A 6,000-nucleotide genomic window follows, 5' to 3' on the forward strand; every position below is an offset into this window, starting at 1 on the left:
CATTTTGGAGATGCATTGCTCTTAGTTGGTTTTATGGCATATTTGCATTTAAATAGATTCGTTAACTCTTTTGCTGAACTTCACAGTAATATAGCCTTAGAAGTGCTGACTAATAGGGCAGCATGTGCTTAATTTTCACTTTGATCTTAACACTGATACATCGTCTTATCGTAGCCATTCCAGTCCAAATGACACTTGCAAAGACAAGGTTTAAATTAGTTTTTTGTTCTTTTTGGTTAAAACAGACAGCCCTTAGGCCTGCAGACATGGAAGGTGCTCCTCTCACAGCTGGCCCAGCTGGCCCGGGTTCCGAGCTCTTCTTGGAAGTCATTTCTCTCAGTGGGAACAAGGCTTTCCAACAGCGGGGGAGCCCAGTGCCTCGTGGGAGAGCTCTGTGGGTAGGGGCTCCCGGAACCCTGTCAGGTCCTGTCCTGGGCTCAGCAAGTGCTGTGCTGGGGCTGGCTTGTGCCACCTCTCAAGGGTTGATTATTAAATTTTCAGGAATTTTACATGCTGCTTCTTCAACAGTCATTATTAAAAATTAAATGATGTAAACCTATGAGTAAATTACATTTAAAATCCAGGTAATAGATACTTGAAACTCATTGTTTCATTACGTGCCTGCAATGTATGCCATTGAGGTCAAATCAGCACCCCACATTTTATTTCAATAAACTGATTGTTAACCAGCACGTAACCACTGGTAACAACTGGCATGACCCAGAGGTGCTATGGGCCTCCATTCACCCTACGCCCCTCTGGGGGTGCCCTCACCAGGTGCCCACCAACCTCTTGGGGGGTTATCTGTCAGCCCTGGGCAGGACAGTGTAGGGAAGGAAAGTTGCTTCCCTCTATCCTTCCAGTTCTTTGGCTGGTCTATGAATTAAGTTGATGTAAGAAAAATTAATAGGAGAAAAAACATTTTAACTATGTACATAGGCACGGGAGTCCCACAAAAACATGAGACTCAAAGAAAGGCCAGATGATGGAGGCTTTTAAGCATTCTTTTGTTTTTGTTTTTGTTTTGAGACAAAGTCTCACTCTATCGCCCAAGCTGGAGGGCAGTGGTGCGAGCTTGGCTCACTGTAACCTCCACCTCCCAGGCCTCAGCTTCCCAAGTAGCTGGGACTACAGGCACACACCACCACACCTGGCTAATTTTTGTATTTTTAGTAGAGGTGGAGTTTCACCAAGTTGGCCAGGCTGGTCTTGAACTCCTGGCCTCATGTGATTCACCCGCCTTGGCCTCCCAAAGTGCTGGGAATACAGGCGTGAGCCACCGCGCCTGGCTGAGGCTTTTAAGCATTCTGAGGTACAGAAAGGAATAGGGGTTTGGGGCTTCTGGAGGTGGTGAAGGCAAGTTACGGGACAGGAAGTGGAGGAAATGTCTTGTGAATAAAGGTCAGCTTGTTATGCAGTTAAAAGTCTCTCAGGTGATAAAAGTTGTCTCAGAGTAGTGCCCTTCCTGGTACAGACACTTTTACTAATAACAATTTCTTTTATAAATGTAAATTTTCTTTACAAAATGTAAAATTTATACCTTATTTTAGGCTGTTGAGGGGAAGGTAAAGAGCTTTTCCTACACTGGCTGGTCGTCCATTTCTTTTAGCTCAAAATAATGAAGACAACAAAGTGATACATTTTGGGGTGACATGTTCTGAACTTCAACAGCATCTAGCGGATGCCTAGAAGGGCAGCTTTGGGCATTGCAGATGTTTGGCCAGGGCCAAAGGCCTGCAGAGTTCCTCTGTGGATGCAGCACAAAGTAGCAAGTGAAAGCAGCTGCATGAAAAGCACCACTAGAGGGTCTGCTGGACTGCGCACCCCTCCCTCTTGGCTCTTAGGTAATCCCCAGAGGGACCTGTCCCCCATCCTCTCCTTCAGTCCTGGACCCACCTCTCCTGGAAGACATCCAATGCCTGAGGCCCCACAGGTTTTCTCATCCTCAGGACGTCCAAGGTTCCTGCCTTGTGCCTGGATGATGGGAGCAGCCTCCCACTGATTTCTCAGCACCCCCAGGCTGCATCTGGCTTCACCTCACAAGGCTCTTGATGTCTCTTCCCTCCTCTAGGATCTACACTGCCTCCCTACAGCTGCCACATCCAGCACTAACTCCCCACTCTGGGTCTCAGTGACCCCCAGCCCTGCAGTCCAGTTACTCTTTAGAATGAGGCTTTGGGAGGGAGTTAGTTTATGTTGGTGAGCCAGCCTCATTCTATCATGGCCTAGGTCCAGCATCCTTTTGGCCAAAGAGAATCATTGAAATGGCCCAGGTGCCAAGTACCTGAGGTTTCTGCCCTTGGCCTCCATCCTCCAGGTGTCCCCAGCCCCTGTTGCCCTGCAGGGTCTCTGCTCCTGTGCTTGCTCTCTGGCCTCCTTGCTTCCTTTCTAAAGCCTGTCCCTGCTTTGGTGTCCACATGAAGGCCATCACTGCCTCTAATCCTTTGTCCTTTTAGGAACAAAGGGCCAGACCTACACATGTAATGGGACATATGAAAGGCAGTTTGGGCAGACAGCAAATTGCACAAGCTGCCATGTTCCAGGGAAGTGTGAGCCTACAAAGGAGGACTTGTTGGAAATTCTGTGACTTTTCCACCTGTAACCCTCATCCAGGGCATAATGGACTGAGTTGGGATGTGGGGGTTTCCCCTTCACCTTTGGTACAGAGAGGGGCTTCAGCAGGACACGTGAAGACCTGGATTCATGTTCTCTGTGGTTTGGTGGTGGCATGGACGGCGTGTGATGTCTGTCTGGAAAACATGCAGGGCAAGGGGCTGCCTGGCCCATGGCTTCTCATACAGGCAGGGCAGGGGAATTAAGAAGAGTCTAGAAGATCAAGGAGGGCATTCTAGGCAAGAACAGCACAAAGGCTGCTGTTGAGATGGCGCCTTCCAGCCTCAGGGGCCCCAGCAGCCTGGCTGAAGTGCAGAGAGGTCTTGTGAGAAATTGTGAGGGCCTTGGAGAAGGCAGTTGGGGTCAGGTGAGAGCCTAGCTTCCCTAACCACTCTCCCTCCCTCTCCATCTCCTGTACCAGCTTCCTCTCGATTCTGGTGCCTGGCATGAGATCTCCAAGTCCTCTTCCATGTCTCTGTGTCGCCTTACCTTTCCAGGTTTTCATGCCCCCTCTGCTGCAGCAGCTTCTGATTCACACTCCAACACCTGTACTCCTCCTCCTACAGCACTTCTCCTTTACATCTCCCCTTGGATGCCCAATCAACTTCTCAGTCCCAACATATCCCACTCTGAACTTGTCATTGCTCCCTCAAAACCTGTTTCTCCATTTTCCTCAGCTCTGTGAGTAACATCACCATCCTCCCAGCCAGAAGTCAGAGAGCTGACTTGGGCCTCATCTGTCCACATCCAATCTATCACTACACCTGGTCAACTCTCTCTCTGATGGTCACTTAAATCCAGTCATTTCTTGCCACTCCCAACCCACGCCCACATACAAACAGCCAGCATCACTTCTTGTCCAGCTGCCTGGCCTCCAGCTGTCCCCTGTGTCCTCTACTCCCAATGATTTATTCTTTACACAGCAGCCAAAGTGGTTTTCCTGAAAACACATATCAAATCATATCACTCCATGGCTTAAGCCCTCCAGTTGCTTCCCACAGCATCCAGATTTAAAGCAGTGGCCCTTCACCATGGCCTAGAAAGCCCTGTATCATCTGCTTCCTTCCCACACCACAGGTCATTGTGTCCTCCGCACTTCCTACACTCCCCAGGAACCCCAGTGACTCTGACCTCCCCTGTCCCCACCAGGGCATACCTCTCCTGACCAAGGGGTTTCTACACACGCTGGTCTTTCCATCTGAAATGCTCTTCCCCTGGGACTCCTCTTTCAGAGCTCAGCCTAAATTTCTGCTCCCTGCGGACACCTTCCCTAACACCTCTCCCCAACTCTCTGCTTCCACAGAGATTTTTCCCTCCTTCCCATCCCTTAGTCACCATCATGAAACCACCTTTGCAAAAATTATAACAGTGAGAAAATTATAACAGTGAAGGAGATCCGATCTAACCAATTCCATCTTGTCTTTAATCTCCAAACTGTTCTTGGTCATTACCGGACATGGGCCAAGCTAAATTTGGGAGACATTTCCTGTATAGTTTAAATGATGTAATAGCCCTTCCTAAAACTAAACCGCCTTTGTAAAACTCATGAAAAACCATAAGGTTAGGAAGATGAGAGGGGCCTGAATCTGCTAAGATGTAGGCATAAACTTTTACCATCCATTATTCTGGAGGTCACAAGATTTGCCACTTCCCAATTACTCCTATAAATAACATCACTATTGTGGAACCTAAGATTAGCCTTTTGAGATGTCCTTTCAGACTTTTGCATTTCTAACAACCAGGTGGCTCCACCTGGACCCAAGATTCATGACTCAACATCCCTGTGGCTTCCCTCCATCAAGACTCAGTGCACAAGGATCATTTTCCATTTTCCAAACTCTTATGATTCCATCACCAACCAATCAGCAGCATCCATTCCCTAGCTCCCTGCTGGCCAAGCTATCTTTAAAAGACCCTAGCCTTGACCAGGCACGATCACTCCTGTAATCCCAGCACTTTACAGGCCAAGGCAGGCGGATCACCTCAGGTCAGGAGTTTGAGACCAACCTGAACAACATGGTGAAACCCTGTCTTTACTAAAAATACAAAAATTTGCTGGGCATAGTGGCAGGCACCTGTAATCCCAGCTACTCGGGAGGTTGAGGCAGGAGAATCACTTGAACCCAGGAGGTGGGGGTTGCAGTGAAACAAGATCATGCCATTGCACTCCAGCCTGGGTGACGGAGCAATACTCTGTCTCAAAAAACAAAAACAAAACAAAACAAAAAACAAAAAAAAACCCTAGCCTCCCAATTTTGGGGGAGGCTGCTTTAAGTAATAATAAAACTCTGGTCTCCTGTTTGGCTTGCTGTAGTGCATTAAACTCTTTCTCTATTGCAATTTGCCTGTCTTGACATCTGGGAAGGAGGCAAGAAGAACCCCAATGGGCAGTTACAATTATAGCACTTGATTTTCTTTATAGCACTTCGTATTTAGCTTCCTTATTGTTAATTCACACATTGATCCCATAGATAGCATGGAGAGCTGTCCAAGGTTCTGGAGACACAGCAAGAACCACACAGACCTCATCTCTTACCCAGCTGACTGTCAGCTCCCCTGTGCTTGTTCTGTGGCCTACAGGCCTAGCACAGAAAGGGGGTGCAACAAATATTTGTTAAAAGAATTTGTTGTTTCATTAATGGGTTTGTGTAGGGAATAGGCTTGAACTGATGAAAACAGTGTCTTAGCTGTAAAGTCTCATAGACATGGGATAGTTGCAAATCCAATAAACCAACTGGAATATACCAGAAGGCATTTTGGAGCCCATAGCAAATCATTTTTTAGAGCAACGAATCCTTTTGTAATGGAAATGATCTGTTGCTTCCTCTCGACTCTTTGTTCTTGCTCTGGAGCTTTTTCCTGGGTTCATGAACCTTCTGAAATGATATGCAAAATGTGCACACGCACACATTTTCGACACTTCTTTGAGGTGTTCATATCTTCCATTAGACTCTCAGATTCCCATTACTCTGAAAAGGTCAGGAGACATGGCTCTGGCTTGTGCATTTTTTCAATACTGTTTTGATGGTGCCCTTTCCTGGTGAGTCAAGTACACTGGTAATTGTCTATTTTTAGAAAACAGCTCTTTATTAGCTACAAACTTCCATCTAGCCATCAGTAAATGAATCACCAGGTCCATGCACTCAGTGAAAACTCTTATATATAAAGCATAACAGTGCTTTCTAATACTGAGATGGAAAAATATCTTTTCACTGTATTTCAAAGAGGCTGAAAGCAACAAGTCTTTTAAAAATATGAAAAGCAAGATATGTTGCTCAAAAGCAGAAGAGCCCTTGGAAATTTCTTGTTAAGGCAAAAAAATAAAAAAAGGACATTCTCAGTTTCAAGCTGCTGCTGAGTCTCACAGTGAACTTTACTCAGTCTGAG

The sequence above is a fragment of the Pan troglodytes genome, chromosome 17, assembly GCF_028858775.2.
Source record: "Pan troglodytes isolate AG18354 chromosome 17, NHGRI_mPanTro3-v2.0_pri, whole genome shotgun sequence".
NCBI classification, from domain to species: Eukaryota; Metazoa; Chordata; class Mammalia; order Primates; family Hominidae; genus Pan; species Pan troglodytes.